At 42.8% G+C, this 23,522-nt stretch overlaps 1 protein-coding gene and 1 pseudogene across 1 annotated transcript in view; both read left to right on the forward strand.

Moving 5' to 3' along the window:
- LOC126950805 (NADH dehydrogenase [ubiquinone] 1 beta subcomplex subunit 9-like) overlaps positions 1-5,736 on the forward strand; it is an 80,434-nt pseudogene extending 74,698 nt beyond the window's left edge.
- PODXL (podocalyxin like) overlaps positions 1-23,522 on the forward strand; it is a 1,065,326-nt gene that overhangs the window by 808,442 nt on the left and 233,362 nt on the right. The window lies entirely within an intron of this gene.

The raw sequence follows: 23,522 nt of genomic DNA on the forward strand, positions 1-23,522 counted from the left end.
ACAGTGACAGAGAAACAATGACAGAAGTTTGCTGCTTGGACAATTGGACACTTTTTTGAAGCCCCTTTACAGCAGCTGAAGAAGGGCAGAACTAAGTCAGGAAGAACATTCCTAGAAGAACTTAGAAATAAGGGTCTGGGCTAGGAATATTTTGGTCTCAGATGACAGAATAGATATTCATTCATTTACCTCACTCATTCACTCATTCAACAAATATTTATTGAGGACCCACTCTTCTAGGCCCTGCTCTTACAGCTGGAGCCATGGTATTGAAGAAAGCAGATAAAAATCCCTAGAAAAAGGCTGGGTGCGGTGGCTCATGCCTGTAATCCCAGCACTTTGGGAGGCCAAGATGGGCGGATCACCTGAGGTTGGGAGTTCGAGACCAGCCTAACCCACACGGAGAAATTCCATCTCTACTTAAAAAAATACAAAACCAGTCGGGCTTGGTGGTGCATGCTTATAATCCCAGCTACTTGGGAAGGCTGAGGCAGGAGAATCACTTGAACCTGGGAGGTGGAGGTTGCAGTAAGCCGAAATCGCACCACTGCCCTCCAGCCTGGGCAACAAGAGCAAAACCTGTCTAAAAGAAAAAAAAAAAATTCCCTAGAAAAGTCCTTACATTCTAGCAGGGAAGATAGATCTTGAGAGGTCAAGATCTTTAACCTGAACAAGCTTAGACCTTTTATTTGCTCTAAATATTGAGTGCCCAGTCTGTGCCTAGTGGCGGGTTAGTTGCTGGGTACTGTGCTGACCATACCTGGTCATGCAAACACATAATAACATATATTGATAGAAAATTTTACTGCCCTCAAACCACTGATCTTCTTTCATCCTCATGCCACCCTACAAGCTCTCAAAGGCAAAGAGGTTTGCTCAGGCTCACCATGCTGAGCGTCTGGACTGCATCCCAGGTCATCTTGCAGTCTAGAGCTCTTTCAGTTATATCACTTTGTTGCTTACTACAGCAGATGTTTTCATTCTGTTGAACTAACCTATATGCACCTTCCCAGACATTATATTGGAAGCAAGAACTGTGAAGAGGCAGGAGCTGAGAGAATTCACTGTGTTGATGTGTGGCAGCAGCTACTCCCAGGTTCCCAGGGCAGCATCCAGTGTCGGTGGTGTCTGCAAGGCAATCGCAGCATCAGTGTTGGGCTGCAGCAACAATGGTGTCTTCACTCCCTTAGTTTTGTTGCATGATTAGGAACATTGCTTCCAGGTGTATAGCCTACAATCCAGATACTCTAGGCTTCCTGAAGATATTCTGAACTACCAATATTCATTTTAATAAATTCTTTTTTGTATGTGCTTAAATCAACCAGATTTGGTTTATGTTGCCTGAAACTACACACTGTGACTGCTATGCTTACAAAATCCTTTGTCCTCATTTACCAGCAGGATAGGCAAAGTTTTCTACAATTAAAAAAAAAAATCCCTAGTGGTTTAAAACCATATGGCTTCTCTCTTGCTCATAGCCCTTGTGCATCCCAGGTTGACTGGATTTTTCCAAATAAATGTTTAAATATTTTGAACTAAATAAAAATGAAAATACAACTGATCAAAATTTGTGGTATGCAGCAAAAGTGGGGTTTTGAAGAAATTTTCTAACATTGAATGCACACATTAAAAAAGAAAAAATATCTAAAATCAATCATTTAAGCTTCTACCTTAGGAAACTAAGGAGGAAATAGAAATGTAAACCCAAAGAAGCATAATACAAAATAATAAAATTAGAGCAGAAATCAATGGAAGTCGAAACGAGAAATCAATAGAGAAAAATCAAAAAAATCAAAAGCTAGTTTTTTCACAAGATCAGTAAAATTGATAAGCCTCTAGTCAAGTTACAAACTACTAGTATTGGAAATAAAAGAGGAGCTACTTCTACTGATCTCGTGATCATTAAAAGCATAATAAAGGCTAGTTTAAAAACATAAGAGCATAATCAAAAGCTAATTATTTTCAAAAGATGAGTAAAATTGGTACACCTCTAGTTAAACTGCAAATTACTAATATTAGAAATTAAAGAGGAGCTATTTCTACTGATCCCGTGAACATTAAAGGTATAATAAAGGAATATAAACAATTCTACGTCTACAAATTTGATAAAATATATGAAATAGACCAATCCCTTGATGGGTATAAATTACTGATACACAGGAAGAAACAGAATATGAATAACCTATATCTATTGAAGAAACTGACTCAATAATTAATAACCTTCCAAAAACAGAAAATACCAAGTCCAGATGGTTTTACTAGTGAATTCTATCAAACATTTAAGGGAGAAATTATACCAATTCTCTATGATCTCTTTCAGAAAACAGAAGCACACGGAACATTTTCTAACTCTTTCTATGAGGTCAGCATTGTCCTAATACCAAAACAAACCAGAGAAAGACGTTAAAAGAAAGAAAAATTAGAGGCCAATATTTTTCATGAACACTGATGTAAAAATTCTCAACCAAATATTGGCAAATCAAATCCAACAATGTAGAAAAAGAATTATACACCATGACAAATGAGATTTATTCCAGGTATGCAAGGCTGGCTCAACATTCAAAAATTACTTCAGGCCGGGCGTGGTAGGTCATGCCTATAATCCCAGCACGTTGGGAGGCTGAGGCAGGCAGATTGCTTGAGGTCAAGAGTTCAAGACCAGCCTGGCCAACATGGTGAAACTTCATCTCTACTAAAATACAAAAATTAGCCAGGTGTGGTGGTGTGTGCCTTTAATCCCAGCTATTTGGGAGGCTAAGGCAGGAGAATCGCTTGAACCTTGGGGGCGGAGGTTGCTGTGAGCCGAGATTGCACCACTGCACTCCAGCCTGGGCGACCCAGTGAGACTCAGTCTCAAAAAATAAATAAATAAACAAAAATTACTTCATGTAATCCATTACCTCAACAGGCTAAAGAAGAAAAATATACAATCATATCAATAGATGCAGAAAAAACATTTGACAAAGTCAAACACCCATTCATTATTTAAGGAAAAAAAATCAGTGGACTTGGAGTAGAAGGAAACTTCCTTACCTTAATAAAGAAAGTCACCCGGCTATCCCTGAGGCCACTGAAGGTCAGCACAATTGTGACGTTCCCTGCACCGGTGGCCTACCTGACCCATCAGCAGAAAGTGTTGAGGCTTTAAAAGGGGGCACTGCCAATATCATACTGAATGGGCAAAAACTGGAAGCATTCCCTTTGAAACCTGGTACAAGACAGGGATGCCCTCTCTCACCACTCCTATTCAACATAGTGTTGGAAGTTCTGGCCAGGGCAATCAGGCAAGAGAGAGAAATAAAGGCTATTCAATTAGGAAAAGAGGAAGTCAAATTGTCCCTGTTTGCAGATGACATGATTGTATATTTAGAAAACCCCATCGTCTCAGCCCAAAATCTCCTTAAGCTGATAAGCAACTTCAGCAAAGTCTCAGGATACAAAATCAATGTGCAAAAATCACAAGCATTCTTGTACACCAATAACAGACAAACAGAGAGCCAAATCATGAGTGAACTCCCATTCACAATTGCTTCAAATAGAATAAAATATCTAGGAATCAAACTTATAAGGGATGTGAAGGACCTCTTCAAGGAGGACTAAAAACCACTGCTCAATGAAATAAAAGGGGACACAAACAAATGGAAGAACATTCCATGCTCATGGATAGGAAGAATCAATATCATGAAAATGGCCAAACTGCCCAAGGTAACTTATAGATTCAAGGCCATCCCCATTAAGCTACCAATGACTTTCTTCACAGAATTCGAAAAAACTACTTTAAAGTTCATATGGAACCAAAAAAGAGCCCACATTGCCAAGACAATGACAAGCCAAAAGAACAAAGCTGGAGGCATCACACTACCTGACTTCAAACTATACTACAAGGCTACAGTAACCAAAACAGCATGGAACTGGTACCAAAACAGAGATATACACCAGTGGAACAGAACAGAGCCCTCAGAAATAATACCACACATCTACAACCACCTGATCTTTGACAAACCTGACAAAACAAGAATTCTGTGTTTAGTAAATGGTGCTGGGAAAACTGGCTAGCCATAAGTAGAAAGCTGAAACTGGATCCCTTCCTTACACCTTATACAAAAATTAATTCAAGATGGATTAGAGACTTAAATGTTAGACCTAAAACCATAAAAACCCTAGAAGAAAACCTAGGTAATACCATTCAGAACATAGGCATGGGCAAGGAATTCATGTCTAAAACACCAAAAGCAATGACAACAAAAGCCAGAACTGACAAATGGGATCTAAATAAACTAAAGAGCTTCTGCACAGCAAAAGAAACTACCATCACAGTGAACAGGCAACCTACAGAATGGGATAAAATTTTTATAATCTACTCATCTGACAAAGGGCTAATATCCAGAACCTACAAAGAACTCAAACAAATTTACAAGAAAAAAAACAAACAACCCCATCAGAAAGTGGGCAAAGGATATGAACAGACACTTCCCAAAAGAAGACATTTATGCAGCCAACAGACACAGGAAAAAAATGCTCATCATCACTGGCTGTCAGAGAAATGCAAGTCAAAACCACAATGAGATACCATTTCACACCAGTTAGAATGGAGATCATTAAAAAGTCAGGAAACAACAGGTGCTGGAGAGGATGTGAAGAAATAGGAACACTTTTACACTGTTGGTGGGACTGTAAACTAGTTCAACCATTGTGGAAGACAGTGTGGAGATTCCTCAAGGATCTAGAACTAGAAATACCATTTGACCCAGCCATCTCATTACTGGGTATATACCCAAAGGATTATAAATCATGCTGCTATAAAGACACATGCACATGTATGTTTATTGTGGCACTGTTCACAATAGCAAAGACTTGGAACAAACCCAAATGTCCATCAATGACAGACTGGATTAAGAAAATGTGGCACATATACACTGTGGAATACTATGCAGCCATAAAAAAGGATGAGTTCATGTCCTTTGTAGGGACATGGATGCAGCTGGAAACCATCATTCTCAGCAAACTATTGCAAGAATAGAAAACCAAACACTGCATGTTCTCACTCATAGGTGGGAATTGAACAATGAGGACACTTGGACACAGGAAGGGGAACATCACACACCAGGGCCTGTTGTAGGGTGGGAGGAGGCAGGAGGGATAGCATTAGGAAATACACCTAATTTAATTGACAAGTTAATGGGTGCAGCACACCAACATGGCACATGTATACATATGTAACAAACCTGCACATTGTGCACATGTACCCTAGAACATACAGTATAATTTTAAAAATTTTAAAAAAAGAAGCGGGCGCTGCACCACCTCGAGTTGTGGTGCATCCAAAGCGACAAATACCAATACTTTGCTTATCTGATGAGAGCCTGGTTTGAAGAACATAAGAATGAAAAGGATATGATGAAGGCCACCCAGCTGCTGAAGAAGGCTGAGGAAGAATTCTGGTATTTTCAGCATCCACAGCCATACACCTTCCCCGACTCTCCTAGGGGTGCCTCCTATGTGACATATGAGTGCTACGAGGTACCAGAATGGTGCTTAGGAGACTGGCATCCTTCTGAGAAGGCAGTGTATCCTGATTACTTTGCCAAGAGAAAACAGTGGAAGAAACTGCAGAGGGAAAGCTGGAAACGAGAGGTTAAGCAGCTACAGAAGCAAATGCCACCTGCCCAAAAGGAAGGTGATTTGCCCCCACTGTGGTGGCATATTGTGACCAGACCCCGGGAGCAGTCCATGTAGAGAGAGAGAGAGAGAGACCTCATCTTTCATGCTTGTGCGTGAAATACATTACAGAACATACACTTGCTCTAATAAAAAATCAGTGAAATGGGGGGGGGGAAGAAAGCTTGCCAACCCCTACAGCTAGTATTATATTTAATGATGAAACTAGATTGTTTCCCCTGAAAATCAGAAACAAGAAAAGGAATTCTCCTTTCACCACCCTATTCAGCATCATACTAGAAGTCCTAGCTAAGACGATAAGATAAGAATTAAAAAATTAAACAGATAAGGAAGGAAGAAATAAAACTGTCTTTGTTTGCAAATGTGATGATTGTCCATGTTGAAAATCCCAAAGAACTGACCAAAAAACAAAAAACAAAAACAAAAAAAGTCTTGAAATGAACAAGCAATTATAGCAAGACTGCAGGATACAAGGTTAATACAAAAAAAATTTAATTGCTTTCCTATATACCCACAAGGAAAAAAATGGATTATAAAATTAAAAATACATCATCTATGTCAGCACCAAAAAATTGAAATACTTAGGTTCTAATCTAATAAATAAAATCAATACAGAATCTATTTAGGGAAAACAAGTCTGATTAAAAAAATCAAATATCTAAATAAATGGAAATGTATTCCATGTTCACGGATAGGAAGACCCAATATTGTTAAGATGTCAATTATTTCCAACTGATCTATAGATTGAATGTAATCTTGATCAAAATCCTGACAAGTTATTTTGCAAATATCAAAAAAAGATTTAAAGTTTATATGGAAAGGCAAAAGACAAGATAATCAACACGATACTGAAAAAGAAGCACAAAGTCAAAAGGCTGATATTACCTGACTTTAACACTGCTAATAAAGGTACAGTAATCAAGACAACATGATATTGGAGGAAGAATAGACAAATAAATCAGTGGAACATAAAAGAGTCCAAAACAGACCCACGCAAGACAGACCACCTATCTTTGACAAAGAAGCAAAGGAGATTCAATGAGGAAATAGTAGATTTTTAGGCAAAGCATGGTGGCTCACACCTGTAATCCCAGCACTTTGGGAGGCTGAGATAGGAGGGTGGCTTGAGCCCAGGAGTCTGAGACCAGCCTGGGCAATATAGTAAGACTGTGTATCTACAGTTTTTTAATTAGCCAGGCATGGTAGTACACACCTGTAGTCCCAGCTACTCAGGAGCTGATGTGAGAGAATCACTTGAGCCTGGGAGGCAGAGGCTGCAGTGAGCTGACACCACACCACTGCACCCAGCCTGGGCAACAGTCTAAGAATCTGTCTCAAAAAAAAAAAAAAAGATACCATAGATTTTTAAATAAATGGTACTAAAACATCGGACATCCTTAGGAAAAGATTAATCTAGATACAGACCTTCCTTCTACTTTTCACAAAATATTACCTCAAAAAGGATCATAGACCTGAATGTAAAACTATAAAACGTCTAGAAGATAATGTAGAAGAAAATCTAGGTGACCTTGAGTTTGGAGATGAGTTTTCAGATTAAAAAAAAAAAAAGAGCAATACATGAAAGAAAAATATTGGCAACTTAGATTTTATTAAAATTTAAAACTTCTGCTCTGCAAAAGATACTTTTAAGAGAATGAAAAAACGAGCCAAAGACTGGAAGAATATATTCACAAAGCACATGTCTGATAAAGGCCTTGTAGCCAAAAGGGAAAAAAAAAAAAACCTTAAAACTCAATAATAAGAAAATAAACAACCCACTTTAAAAGCTGGCAAAAGACTTGAACAGATACCCCACCAAAAAGATACACAGATGACAAACAAGTATATGAATACATGCTCAACATCATATGTCATTAGAGAAGCGCAAGTTAAAACAACAATGAGATACCACTAAATACCTATTCTAATGGCAAAAAAAAAAAAAACCCTAACAATGCCAAATATTGGCAAGAATATTATTCAGTGGCAATGCAAAATGGTGTGGTCACTTTGAAAGATAATCTGGTGGTTTCTTACAAGGCTTAAACATAGTATTGCCATACAATCCAACAATCGCACTCCTAGGTATTTATCCAACTGACTTGAAAACTTATGCCCACATAAAACCTACAAATGAATGTTTATAGCAGCTTTATTCATAATTGCCAAAAACTGGAAGCAACCAAGATGTAACTCAATAGGTAAATGGATAAGCAAACCATATTCTATACAACGAATATTATTCAGTGACAGGAAGAAAGTCCTACCAATCCATGAAAAGACAAGAAAGAAATTTAAATGTGTATTGCTAAGTGAAGCCAGTCTGAAAGGGATACATACTGTATGATTCCAACTATATGACATTCTGGGAAATGAAATACTATATAGACATTAAAAAGGTCAGTGGTTGCCAGGGGTTCTGGGTAGGGGAGGGATTAGCAGGTGAAGCACAGGAGATTTTTAGAGCAGCAATAGGATTCTGTATACTATAATTATGGGTATATGACATGCATTTGTTGGGACTCACAGAATTGTACAATGCAAATAGTGAACCTCTATGTAAACTATGAACTCTAGTTAATAATAATATATCAGTATTGGGTCATTAATTGTGACAAATATACTATACTAATGTATGATGTCAATAATAAGGGATATGTCAGTAGGGGAGATACATGGAAACGCTGAACTATCTGCTCAATTCTTCTGTAAATCTTTTTTTTTTAAGACAAAACCACGCTGTTATGCATGTTAGAGTGCAAATGCAGCAGCATGATCATAACTCACTAAAACTCCTGGTCTCAAGCAATCATCCTGCCTCACCCTCCTGAATACCTAGGGCTACAGGCACATGCCACCACACCCAGCTAATTTTCTTTCCATATTGGGTAGAGATGGGTCTTGCTATTTTGCCCAGACTGGTCTTAATCTCCTGGCCTCAAGGGATCCTCCCACCTCAGCCTCCCAAAGCACTGGAATTATAGGCATGAGCCAGTGTGTCTGGCCCTTCTGTTAATCTAAAACTGTGCTAAAAAATAAAGTTCATTAATTTAAAAAAAAAAACTTGATGGTTTAAAATAACAATGGTTTCTTTCTTGATCGCACTTCATGTTCATGCTAGAATTGGCTGCTTTTTCCTTATTCAGGAAACTGGTACAGACTTATTCAGGGGCAGCCTGGTTGATGAAAATCTCATCTTGAATATCACCAGTCTTCATGAAAGAGTGGAGAAATCATTCAGTGGTTCTTAAATATGATGTACCAGAGGAGGCACATGGCTTCTGCTCACATTTCATTATGAGTAAATCATCCAGCCACACCTAGCTTTAAGAGTGATGGGAATGCAATTTTATCAAGTGCCCAGAAAAAGAAAAATCCAAATTCTAGTCACTAGTCCTAATGACTACCACCCCTTTTTTCCTAGTTCCTTCTCCTGGTCCAGCGTTATCACCAGGACACTTGTGCACAGGACACTTTTGTGCCAGCACACAGAAAAACATTCTGGCTGCTCAGAGGCAGAGGCTCTTCAAGCCCACTGATCCCTGCTAGGGTCATTGATACATCTCAAGCAAGCTCCACCCGCTTAATTGCTTCTTCACTTTGAAATCCCTCCTGAAAAACCTAGTGCTTTTATGAAGTTCTTCCTTGGCTTCATACCCTCAGTATCAATTTACAAGAGGGAAAAAGTCCAAAGAGAAACAGAAGAAACATTGGGAAAAGTATGCTTCAAAAATCCTTTGTAGGTTAGAAGATCAAGGACCTCCATACCAGCTTTCACTCCATTGAGTGTTGCTCAGCAAGGAGCTTGACCTGTCTCTTCACCTACCACCACAAAGGCCGATGGCAGGCTACAAAGGACACATCCATTGTAAAGAATTATAAAGTCTTGTTCTGTTCACAGTGGCCAAGAATACCTTGAGCATTCTAAAGCTGAGATGAGTGGAAGAAAAAGTGTTACTAGGACTACTTGATTTGCATGTGACAAATTTAACTCAAACCAGCTTAAGCACAAAGAGAACGATCTGGTCTGTGTAACCAAGAATTCCTGTCCAGATTCAGGAATTAATTTGAACAATATCATTAGATCTCAATCTCTCTCTCTCTCTCTCTCTCTCTCTCTCTTTTGCTTTTCTGAGTTGATTTTATTCTCAGGCAATTTTCTCCCACATGCTAAAAAATTGGCTTAGGGAGCAAAATGGTTTGGCTGTGTCCCCACCCAAATCTCATCTTCAATTGTAGCTCCCATAATCTCCATGGGTCGTGGGAGGGACCCGGTGGGAGGTAATTGAATCATGCCGGCAGGTTTTTCCCATGCTGAATAAAGGGCAGTTCCCCTGCACATGCTCTCTTGCCTGCTGCCATGTAAAACGTGTTCCTGTTCTTCCTTCACCTTCCACCATGATTGGGAGGCCTTCCCAGCCATGTGAAACTGCGAGTCCACTAAACCTCTTTTTCTTTATAAATTACCCAGTCTCAGGTATTTCTTGAGAGCAGTATGAAAATGGACTAATACAGTTAGTTAAATCTATCCCAAACTTTCAGAAAGTTAGCTCTTTCAGGAAGAGAGAGGCAGAGACAGAAGCACAGAGAGAGAAAGAAAACCTCTGCCACTGGTCCCAGCAAAGTCCTGGAAGAATGCTGAGGATTCTAGTTGATCAATCCCAGGTCACATAGGCCTCCTTGAACCAATTGCATGATCACTGTAACTCTGTCCCATAGGATCAATATGGAATAGACTTCTTGTTGGAAAAAGATGTTTATGTTTCCAGAGAAAAAGAGGAGAGGAGAGCTACAACTACCAGAGCCAACCACAGTAAGGGGACAGAATCAAGCAAGCACACAAGCATGTGCAAGCATGTACATACCCACATTCAGGTAGCCCTTCCATCATCAGACTGCCCATCTTAGAAACAGGTTATGGTTCCACGATTGTCTAAGGCTGAAGACGATAGAACCGCCCCTCCAGAGCTATAGCCCTGCTGCCGTCCTCCACGAAGATGGAACTTGCCTGTGCATGCTCTTCCAGGTCTCCCTGGTTGAACACCTCCCTTAGTAATTTGCATACCCACCTCGTGCCCATTATTTATCTTGAGGAAAATAATGGTTTCTGTTTTTCTTTGCACTCCATCACGTGATCCAGGGATAGTCATTCAGCCAGTATTGAATGAATGTCTGTATCTCTGGATGCATAAATGGACAGAACAAAGAGCTTCTAAGAAAGTAGAATATACAGTCCCTGACTCTGGGATCTTTTCACTTTGTCAAGGACAATCAGAATACCTCTTAACATAACAGAACAGATTTAAATAAAAGCCACAAGAATAAATTAACTACATAAGATTTGAATCAGATAGTGATCAGAGGATGCCAAGTAAAAGTGTAAACAAAGTCAGGCTCCCACAGTTGTCAAGTGCACTTAGAGACAGCTTTTGCTTCTTATTATTTGTGCTCAAATCTTATTCATCTCAGTAATGTGATTCTCAAATGGGAGGGACACATGGTGAATGCCGAGAGCAGCTTGGATTGGAAGGGCCCATGGTGCTTTGATTAGTACAGAGGAACAAACCCTAGGGCTCTGATTCCTGCCCAGGCCTAGAAAAGTCTACCCCTCTTTCCTGACCACCAGTATCCCACTAATCCCAACTGTCCTCCATCTGGGAGTAGGTAATTTCTCCATTTGCAAAGAGTAAGAGTCCTTCCCATCCTTCCTCCTCTGACATATGCAGACTACACATTAGCATGGTAATGTCTCATGCCATTAGTGAGTAACGTGCTGAATAATTAGGCTATGAAAATCTAACAGCAGGGATTTTTGTTTTATTAGCAATTTTCCATCCTATTGTGTTAATTTCATCTCATGTCAGCCGGCTTTCTAAGTAAACAATGATCACAGGCAGACATCAGTTCCCAGCACATTGTGCTGCTGTGGGTGACTTCACAGACCAGAAAATGGCTTAAGTTGTCTTTTGTCTTGCAGTCTCTGCCTTCTGTTGATGTCACAAGATCTCTAGTCCCTGGTTTCTTATGACCCTAGAATATTCATTTCCTCTTTGTGTGTGTCTTTCTCTGCTTGTCTGTTCTCAATCTATCTCAATGTCCTTCTTGCTCATCTTTGTTTTTCTTCTCCCTCTTTTATGCCTTCTCCTCTCCAATACTTCTGTGTGCCTAACTGCAATGACATTGCACTTTTCAATACCACTTTCTTTTCAAATAATTTTCACATCCATCTTGCATCTTCTGCCCCCACTTCATTTTTCCATACACCTTCTTTAATGTCTCTCACTTTCCTCCCCAATTCATCTGCTTTTCCTTCCACTTGACTATCTTCTCACCATTCCTTCCTTCACCTCCTGTACTCTCCATTTGGCCTAGCTCCTGGAGTGCTATCTTTCAGCCTCTCACCACCCTCCATCCCCCACCCCTCCATACACACACACACACACACACACACACACATATATACACAACTCATTTTCTCCTTCCTGCTCACCAAGATTCCTGGCTGACAGATGATTAATATTGGGCCCAGGCATGCTGGAAAGTTTAATGCTTTTTCTGTGATATCCCCACAGTCATCAAACATCGGCAAGTTTCTCCCAGAGCTGAGAAAAAGTTCTGTTACTTAATACGTTGCTGTTGTCCAAGTTACAAAAGCACCTTCCAAGTCCCTAAGAAAGATCATGGAGAAAGGTATTGGCAGCATTTACCTGGGTCACCACATGGACAGAGCTGATTAAGAAGGGTCATCCTTAATCAAAAGCTCCTCTTTCATTCTGTTCCTTTCTGTCTGACTCCAGGAGAGTAGGAACCTGGATTCCCCCAAGGCAGGATCATTTTTACTGACTCTACCCAAATATCCAGGCCAAAGAACTAGAACAATGAGGTAATATCTCCTTCAAAAAAAGATATAGCTAAATACCAATAACTCAAGCACTCAAACTATGCATCCACAGAAGACCAATAACCCAACAGGCTGCTGTCTGGGGCAGCAGTTTGGGACACGCCAAAGCAATGTATAATTTTTATAATTAACCCACAAAATGTAACATAGTTGCCCTTCCTGCTAAGGGGCATAAATATTGTCCCTTTGATTTCATTCACCCTTGCCTCCTCATCATTCAGCCACATTTCACCATCCCTCCTCTATAATGCTCAACATGTACATGGCTATTTGATGTCTCAAAAAATCAACTGGCTTAATAAATGAGATTTTAGCCCTACAAAGATTGTCATGACTCAGATGAAAAAGAGAGCCAGAAGAGGATACAAGAAGCTTTTGAAAAGCACCAAGGCCCAAAAGGATCTGAGATATTTGCAAATCTGTCCCGTACCCACAACTGTGCAGCAGTGAGAATTACAAAAGAAATGGAAAATAATTTCCGTGATCTCAAGAAAACGTTGATTAGACAAGAAAATAGGATTAACTCTTAGATTCTGTGAAATAAGCTACACATATAACACAGGCATTTTAAAAGAGATAGCTAATGTAGCTCCATGAAATCAAAAGTGATTTAAGACAGATTTTGAACATTCCTGCGTAGAGAAATAAAACAATCAAAGCACAAATGTGGAAATGTGAATGGCCTGGAATCACAGAAAAGGCAGCTTTGCTGCTATGAGCAATGGAAACTACTCCACTGATGGGCACTTCCAGCTGCTGTCCCAGCACAGCGACCTCACCAGCATCACGCCAGGACTGAACCACTGAAACCATTATGTTTAGTGCACAGTGAACCAATTTTAGAATAAGAAATGGGCAAGCCAATCTCACTTCTGCCACACCTTCTTCCTCTCAGCTCTCATCGCCTGTCCGTATCAATATCCCGCATCAGACATACAGACAACCCCCTATACCGACTGCTGCACTAGCGAGAATCACCTCGCCCAGACGCGTTCACCCTGCATTCAGCACATGAGCATTCAGCACCACGGCCAGCGCCTGAGGCGCAGAAGGGAGCGAAACCCAGAAGGGGCAGCAGAAAACATAATCATTCTCTCAGTAGTCAGCCACAGGGCTCCTATTTCTTTCTCTTGTTTCTGAAGCTTCTTCCCTCTGGGTCCAGGCAGGGCTACTGCATCTGGGTATCCATAAAAATTGACTGTGTTGTACTAACATATTCTGTGATTAACTGGTAGGAGAAGAAAAGGGAAAGCACCCCTCCCCTCCTCTACATATGTGCATAGATCCCTCCCTCTCTAAGAAGCTGGCTGCCTTTGACAAATACTGGAAACTCCTTCCCACCTCCTGCCTTTTAATGACTAAGAGAGCAAGACCTGTAGTCAAGTTGTCTTCTCTAAACTCGACCACATGGTAGCTGTGTAACCTTAGGCAAGTCACCTGCAAAATGAAGATAAAAATAGTACCTATCTCATTGGCTTTGCTGTTATTATTGTTCATGATCAGTGCTATCATCTGGCGACACTGGTCACCTTGCTGTTGCTTGAACATACTCCTGCCTCAAAGTCTTTGCATTCACTATTTCCTATGCTTAGAACCTTTCTCCAAAATAGCCATGTGGCGTGCTCCCTCACTTTCTTCCAACTATCAGTGAGACTTTCCCTGGTTATACCCTATAGTACCTCTCTCTCCACCACTCCCTACATCCCATTCCTGCTTTATTTTCCTTCCTAAAATGTATTACTTTCTGATGTACTAAATATTATGTTTATGTTTTCTCTATCCCCTTTTAGAACGTAAGCTCCATGAAGGCATGAATTACATTATGTTCACTTGTATCCCTCATGCCATTAAACAGTACCTGGCATGTAACAGGTGTTCAAAAACACTGGGTGAATGCAGTGTTATTATTATTATCAAAATGATTATTCAAGGATGATTTTCTCTATTTTATACAGGAGCAAACTGAAACATTTAAAAAATGTGGCCCACCTATAAAGTGCAAGCAGAAAATAATGAATTGAGAGCCAGCCTTTCAATCTATTCCACCAGAGCAGCCCATAAACTAATGAAGTATTCAAGACGCAGTTTGAGAGAAGTTCCCCATACCTTGAAGAGAGTCCTTGGGTAACCATTTTCAATCTCCTCCACCCCTCCCCAGAGCCCAGCCCAGGACCCTGTGGAGACTGCTGAAGGTTGGCAAAGCTCTAAGTCTTCCCTGATCCAATGTACATCCCAGAAGGATCCAACTCCCATAGGTCTACCTGGCTTCAGGCCTTTGACATGGGGACTTGGTGAAAGCTAGGCAGCACTCAGCACTGAGAAGGCCATGCCACCAGTGTTCTGATACATCAAGGTTCATCTCAGCTTCTTCTCCTCCCAATAGAGTCTCATGCTCAGACTCATGCTCTTCCATCAGCCAGGAGGAGCAAGGTGAAGGGCACAGGGCAGGGATCATTCTGAATCTCTTGCAAAAAGAGTTTGCTTCCAAAGTGGCCAAAGTCCCCAGTGGAATTTGCTGATGAAGACTTTGCCTTAGAGTCAGGATTGAGGGAGGAGATGAGCCCGATCCCAGGATGAGGTCACATAAAAACCTCCTGCACCACGACTGTGCTAATGAAGAAGGGCCCCACTGGGGGACAGGAAATTCCAGATTTGTGCTGGTAAAGCCCACCTGAACAGCTATTTTTTTCCCAACACTGAGGCTTGCGGATGAAATAAGAACACCAGAGACGAGACAGGTAAAGGAATAAATGAGAGATAGGAAACTCTGGTTCTGCTACAAGAAGGCCATTGAAACCAAGCTCAATTCCATAAAAGTGAGTCCTGTGAGAAACAGGAAGACAGAGTCACAAACCAGGTCGCTATGTGTTAATGAAGAAGTCAAAGGAGAACTTCTACAACTCAAAAGTCACAGGCTCCACATCACACAAAAGAATGGCACACTGCAATTTGTACAGCACCAACCAGAGAGCTTGTTAAAAATGCAGAATCCCTGAGCTCCACCCCATACCTGCTGAATCAGGATCTCTGGGGCTGGGCCCAGGAATAGGCATTTTAACATCCTGCCCAAACAAGTTTTGTACACGCTGAGTTTTGTTTGTTGTTACTGTTGTTGTTGTTGTTGTTGTTGTTGTTTGAGACAGTTTCACTCTGTCACCCAGGCTAGAGTGCAGTGGCACAATCTCGGCTCACCGCAACCTCTGCCCCCCCAGGTTCAAGCCATTCTCCTGCCTCAGCCTCCGAGTAGCTGGGATTACAGGAACACACCACCACACCTGGCTAATTTTTTATATTTTTGGTAGAGATGGGGTTTCACCATGTTGGCCAGGCTGATCTCGAACTCCTGACCTCAAGTGATCCGCTCGCCTCAGCCTCCCAAAGTGCTGGGATTACAGGAATGAGCCACCACGCCCAGCCCATGCTGAGTTTTGGAAGCATAAATGCATTGCCCTGTTGAGGCACAGCAATTCAAATCACTCCAGCAAACCTTTGTGAGACCTTCCATGTTCTGGACTATCTGATAGTGGCTGGACTTCCTGGCAGTTTGGTTGGGAAGAGGGGGTGACTTGGGTGTCCTCTTATCCATACAATGGTCAAACAACAACAAAAACCTTTGGGAAGGCTGCGAAGAGCAGCCAAAAAGCTTCATGGATTGGGGCAGAAGAAGACAGGAGCTGCTGCTTGGTGTAGCAGAGAGGCCTGCAGAGTTAGAAATTGGCAAATTATCTGGCCTTGGCCCTTAGGTCAGACTTGGATCTCATTCTCAGAGAACTAGGGTACACTCAGTGTGACTGATAGGTGGGTGGGAGGGAGAGGCCAGGTCACTCTGGGAGATTGGTACCAACCTCGTCCCACATCTCAACACATACATCGCTTTCAAATGTATCTCTTTCTTCTTTCCTACTCAGCTATGTAGAGAAGCACAGATGCACAGAAACTCATGTGTGAAAGGAACTTAAAGGTCAGCCAGCTCAGGCCCCAGCTCAGAGATGTTTGTCTCTGTTGTCCTTTTCTTTCCTGCTAAGTGTGAGGTCTACCTAGGTCATCCAAATAAGATACACACTTGTTTGCATTTCTCAGCAGCAAAAAGGTTGTTGATTCATATTCTAGAGGCAGTAAAATCTGCAGTGAGGACCTGAATCTATCCAATATCTGGCACCTAAATGGCTGACAGAGCTCCCCCACTTCCCCAGGAAAGACTAAAAGTACTGTGTGGAAGTACGGCTTCCCCCGAAGTTCCTGGGGACATACTGTGTTTCTTTGGATAATTTTGATGTCCTTTAAGTGTGCTTTTAAACTTTGCTTCCCAAAAGGTACTAATACTACAAGTGGAGTCATTTCTGATTTTAGCTCATCACCTTTAGCCACTGTCATGAACCCAAGAGGCCTAAATTCAAGATCCTGTATTGTTAAGAAATTTCAATGAAGAAGCAATGGCTTGAGATTAAGAAACCTGCTTTAGCCATTGACACTACCATCTCCCCAGCCTCTGTATGTGAATCTGGAAAATGGGGCAGGTATGGCAGCTCCAAGCTTGTCAGTGACAGTACATGAAACCATGCCTTCTCTACCATCAGAGCTCCCAGAAGAGAGTGCAATATGCATGCCAGGTGGTGTTATTAATGACACACTCAGGTGCTTTCTACAGTTTGTGATTAGTACTAAAGGGTAATAGTTAACTGTGTCACCTTCTCAAGACAACACCAAGCAGAAGGTCCTGGCATTAAAGGAATGACCTGCTGCTCCCATCTTTATCGGAATTTTCAGCATTTGCACTGACTCACTGATGACAGCAGATAGTGCTCAGAGAGTTTGTTCCAAGAATATTAATTGGCTTCCCTATTCAGTGATGCTCACTTACTCACCCCACTCCCTCTCACTCTTGCTCTTTCGCTTTCTCTCTCTTTGTTGAGTTGACATAGGCAACAACTCCTCAAAAGCTGTTTCCTCAAAGCCACAACAGCAACAGGCAACAGCAGCCTCAAGAGCCTCAGAAGAGGCAGCAGTGTACAGCATCAAGAGCTTTGCGGCCGGGCGCGGTGGCTCAAGCCTGTAATCCCAGCACTTTGGGAGGCCGAGACGGGCGGATCACGAGGTCAGGAGATCGAGACCATCCTGGCTAACACGGTGAAACCCCGTCTCTACTAAAAAATACAAAAAACTAGCCGGGCGAAGTGGCGGGCGCCTGTGGTCCCAGCTACTCGGGAGGCTGAGGCAGGAGAATGGCGTAAACCCGAGAGGTGGAGCTTGCAGTGAGCTGAGATCCGGCCACTGCACTCCAGCCTGGGCGACAGAGCCAGACTCAGTCTCAAAAAAAAAAAAAAAAAAAAAAAAAAAAAAAAAAGAGCTTTGCTTCCCTTCGTTTCAGGAGGTGAGAGGAGCTACGCCAAGGAATGCAGAGGGACCTGGCTGCTCTAGAATCTCAGCTCCTCTCCAGGAACCTGGAACTGGGCACAGAGTTACCATGAGCACACATACCAAATAGGGTGGCTTCCAGCTGGCACAGGGAGTCGTACCCTCAGCATTGTTGGGAAGAGCCGAGGAAGGATGGGGCAGAGCCAGCTTCTGGCTAGAACTGAGATGCAGCCATGACAGGAGTAGGGGATTGGAAAGCCATAAGGCAGCACCATGCAATTGGACACAATCTCTAGCAAGGAAATCCATCTGTCCTTGAGACTCAGGGAGGGAGGATGCTTTACTGAAGGTCACAGAAAGATGGAAAGGAAGGGCCAAATATTTCCAAAGGACTCAGGCTCTGCTTCAGAGAGTTCAAAAAAGAGCCCATAAATAAAGACAAGATATCAAAGTCAACAGATTTCTTCAGCTCTCTGGGCACTACCTACCTGAGCTATACTTCTGGACAAAGCACTCAAACAATGTTACAGTATATTATAATATTATAGTATATAATATTTGGATACCGCATTAAGATTTGGAAAAGCCTCTGGAAAATGCTTTAAGTCTTCATAGTTTTATGCAAGACTGCAGACCCTGCTCCCCACGGATGCATCGCCTCTCAGTGCAAGTCCCACCACCACATCCCTGGGACACAGGGCCCCAGGAGAAGAAGCTCGGCCCCTCCTCCAGCCCAAATCTAGCCAAGGTTCCCCCTCTCCCCTCTCCCAGCAGGCACTCTGTTAAAATGCCTGAGACTCTGGCACCCAGAGCAAGAGGCAGAAAGAGAGCAGTGAAAGCGTCTCCGATAAGCAAGCATAGCAGACAGGGTGAACAGCAAACCCCCTGGAACCAGACAGCCTGGGTTCAAGAGCTGGTCCCATCTCCTGCTAGCTAGTGATTCTTGGACACAAGACTTAACCTCTGTTCCTCAGCTTCCCCACCCAGAAAACAGAGCTAGTAACAGCAGCACCTATCCTCTGACTGTGTTGAGGGGATTCAGTGACAGAGTTGAAAGAGTCCTTAGTATGGTGCCTGACCCCTAGTGACTATTCATTAAAAAACAGTGCACTAATATAATACCACGGGGAAGGCGTGGTATTTATACGGGACAGGCGGAGGACTGTGGTCAAGGCAGCTGTTTTGAACTGTAGAAGTTCAAACCCACTCAATACAACTTGGCAAGGACAAGCCCATACTATACAAATTGGCTAATTTCCTGCAACGAAATATCCTGGTGTGTAGAGAACAGGAATTCTTACATACTGTTGGTACAAATGTAAATTTGTATAACCATTATGGAAAACAGTATGGAGGTTCCTCAAAAAGCTAAAACAGAACTACCGTAAGATCCAGCAATCCCACTACTGATATATATCCAAAGGAAAGAAAATCAGTAGACCAAAGAGACATCTACAGCCCCATGTTTACTGCCACTCTAGTCACAACAGCCTAAGTGACTGGAATCAGTCTAAGTGTCCATCAGCAGATTAATGGATAAAGAAAATATGGTATACATCTATAAATAGAATATCATTCAGCTATCAAAAAACAATGAAATCTTGTCATTTGCAGCAACATGGATGAGCCCGGAGTACATTGTTGGTGAAATAACCCAGGCACAGAAAGATAAATACTCCATGTTCTCACTCATGTAAAGCTAAAAAAAAAAAAAAAAAAAGTTGATCTCATAGCAGAGAGTAGAAGAGAGTTTACCAGATGCTGAGAAGGGTAAGGAGGAGGGGCAGATAGGAAGAAGTTGGTTATAGGATACAAAATGATGACTAGATGGGAGGAATAAGTTCTAGTGTTCCATACCACTGTAGAGGGACCATAGTTAACAATAATTTATTGGATAGTGTCACATGAAGGTGAGACTTTTGAATGTGCCCAACACAGAGAAATTATCAATGTTTAAGATGATGGATATGCTAATTACCCTGATTTGATCATTCCACATTATATGTATCCAAATATTACTATGCACCCCATAAATATATGCAATGACTATGTGTCAATTTTTACTTCAATAATTTTTTAGGTACAAGTGGTTTGTTGTTACATAGATAAGTTCTCTAGTGGTGATTTCTGAGATTTTGGTGCACCCATCACCCCAGCGGCGCATGCTGTACCCAGTAGGTAGTCTTTTATCCCTCACCTTCCTCCCATCCTTCCCTGTGAGTCACTAAAGTCCATTATATTATTCTTATGCCTCTGCATCCTCATAGCTTAGCTCCCACTTATAAGTGAGAATATATGACATTTATTTTTCCATTCCTGAGTTACTTCACTTAGAATAATGGCCTCCAACTCCATCCAAGTTGCTGCAAAGGTCATTATTTCATTCCGTTTTATGGTTGAGTAGTACTCTATGGTGTGTATATATACCACATTTTCTTTATCCACTCATTGGTTGATCTCTCTGATCAACCAAGGAGTGAGATAAGGTCTCTCTCCGTCACTCAGGCTGGACTACAGTAGTGCAATCACAACTCACAGCAGCCTCTACCTTCTGGGCTCAAGCAATCCTCCCACCTCAGTCTCCCAAGTAGTTGGGAACACAGGTGCATGCCACCATACCTAGTTAATTTTTCTTAATTTTTGTAAAGATGATGTCTCACCATGTTCTCCAGGCTGGAAAAATGTTTTTCAGGCTGGGCACAGTAGCTCACACCTGTAATCCCAGCACTTCGGGAGTTGGAGACCAGCCTGAGCAACATGGTAAGATCCTCTGTCTACAAAAAAATTAAAAATTAGTCAGAAGTGGTGGCGCATGCCTGTAGTCCCAGCTACTCCAGAGGCTGAGGAGGGAGGATCACTTGAACCCAGGAGGTCAAGGCTACAGTGAGCCACGATTGGGCCACTGCACTGCAACCTGGGCAACATAGTAAGACCATGTCTCTAAAAATAAAAATAAATAAAATTTAAAATGTTTTTTAAAATCGCTGTGGACACACAACCCCCACTGATTTGAGGCTCCCATTGTCTTGCTGACATGTCCCTTCTTCCTCTGGTCATCTCTCTCTCTTTTTTTTTTAATTTTTTGTTTGTTTGTTTTTTCTTTTGAGACATGGTCTCACCCTGTTGCCCAAGCTGTGGTACAGTGGTGCAATCTTGGCTTACTGCAACCTCCCCCTCCTGGGTTCAAGTGATTCTCCTGCCTCAGCCTCCCGAGTAGCTGATAATACAGGCACCCACCACCACGACTGGCTAATTTTTGTATTTTTTTCTGTAGAGATGGGGTTCCATCATGTTGGCCAGGCTGATCTCGAACTCCTGACCTGAAGTGATCACCCGCCTCGGCCTCCCAAAGTGCTGGGATTACAGGCATGAGCCACCGTGCCCGGCCGTCTGGTCATCTCTTCTAAAGTCCCTGAGTCCTAGGCCAGAGGGGCCCTCTGTGTTCTCATAACCCCTTGGCTCCTTTGTGGAATGAGATTTGAGGAAATGCAGGCAGGAGAGGCAGGGGGCCTGCCTCTGCCCTCACTCCTCCTTCCCCCACCCTGTAACTCTTCCTTCCCCACCTCCCACAGGTTCCCGTGACAGCTGTTGGGGTGAGAGCCAAGTTTTCTGCAGCCCTTGCCCCTCCCCTGCAGGCGCCCCTCCTTCCGTCCTGGGATCTCCCTCCTGAGCGTGTCCCACACCCGTATTTGTTAAGCTGCGGAGGACACAGTAATTGCCCAGCAGAAAACACGGGTGTAGATATTAGGGAGCGCCGGGGCAAAGGCACTAAATGAGATTCTTGTTTTCCAAACAGAGCCCGAGATTTAATTACAGCCTTTCCAAGTGCTTATTAAAAACCCTTATTTTTTTCCTTATTGTTTTCCTGCATGGTGCATATTGAATCAGCCACTGCTGTTGTCTTGTTTTTGGAGCGTTCATAAAAAGAACCGATGTGGAAAATTGCAAACACAGATTGTACCCAAACAATACCTTCTCCCTTTGCTTTTCTTCCTCTTCTTTCTTCCCACTGAATAACAACATGGGAGAGTGTTTTCCGTGCACATCCGAGCCCTCTCAAACAGCCGCAGGGGGTCTTTTCAGCACTCAGAGACCACTCCTCCACCCTCCTGAGAAACGGGAGCAGGCCAGAAGGAGCAGGAACCCATGTCCTGTGCGAAACAGGAGGAGACAGGTGCTCTGCAGAACTGCAATCATAGACCATCAAGGCCAAGAGGGCCCTCCGCAGAGTGGCCTCACCATCCCATCACGGGTGAGGAATCTACTTGAGCAGAGAGGTGAAATGATGGAGGCTAGACACAGCCAGTTCCTTTGTCTACTCGACCAGAGCGTCTTCTACTGAGGTGGCTCCCTTCATACTTCTGGTATTTGCACCCAGAAGGATCTGTGGACTCTTTTTTTTAACCCATACAGTTCCTCCTCTGGCAAGAGGGTTGGTCTCTCCAAGGCTTCCCCTTCTCACTGGCAGCGTCCCATATTGATCATCAGCAGTGCTACCCCCAGGTAGCAACCCTGCTCCAAGAAGACCAGGTCCGGGGTCCCAGCCAGATGCGATATCAACCAGGGACTCAAGTTTTTAACTGCCTGCTTACCTCTGAATGATATTGCCTCTCAAACAAACAAGCCTGTTTCCCAGCCTTTCTCAGAAAGTTTCCATAAGACAAAGTCCTAAGGAGGCACCTTAGGGACTCCTTAGGGGAAAGAGACTAGACCCCTTTGGGTGTCCTCAGGTCCTCACCAGAGCCTCCCTGCCATGAGCCATCGTCGCTGCCCTCCCCGCTTGCCCAATTTGGATCTGGAATCCAGGCTCTAGAGGGGAGGTAGTTCCTCTCCCCATGCCATCTTTCCCCCCTGCTGCTCAATTGGCAGGAATGGGGGGGCACCAATTATTGCCAATTTGGAGGAGTGATGCCAGCTTGGGGAATGTGTCTTATTGAATGCTGGTTAAAATTCTATTCCCCCTTCCTGTCCCCCACTCCTCATATGCCACACTAGCACCCAGTCTCCCAGCTTCCATTCTGCTCATTAGCTCAAGTCGCCCTTCTTGGGAAGGAAGGGCAGAGCAGGAGTGATGGAGCTGGCACCCTCTATTCCAGCTCCCTGATAGGAAGCCTGCTGAACCCACAGTCTGCCACCCTCTGCTCAGGTTCCTCCCTGGTGAGGAAGGGTACTTGTGCTTCGATTACGAAGCCAAGACCTTGGCCATGTGATTCCAGAGAAGAACTCTTGGTTTCCTCCTAAACTTCATTTTTCTCTGTCCTTCCAATTCTATTTTTCAAGCTTACACAAAGTTGAGAGTTGAGGTGGGAGGAACTTTCCAAAGAGAAGGCAATTGGCAGATTCCTTCATGGCTCTCCCACCCCCTCACAGAGTGGACATCTAAAGTAGACCTCAAGGAGCCTCAAAATGCCACTGCTCCAGCATGCAGGCAACCTCACCCCTTGGGCTGTGAACCACACACAGGAGGCTGGGTGAAGTGTGGCAAGACCAATGAAAACCTAAAAAAGCTGATATTTCTGCTGAAACTCCCCAAGTCTACTCTCCCCAGCAGAATCATGGAACTTCAGAGCAAAAAAACTACGCCAAA

Source organism: Macaca thibetana, chromosome 3 (genome assembly GCF_024542745.1).
Source record: "Macaca thibetana thibetana isolate TM-01 chromosome 3, ASM2454274v1, whole genome shotgun sequence".
In the NCBI taxonomy this organism is placed as follows: Eukaryota; Metazoa; Chordata; class Mammalia; order Primates; family Cercopithecidae; genus Macaca; species Macaca thibetana.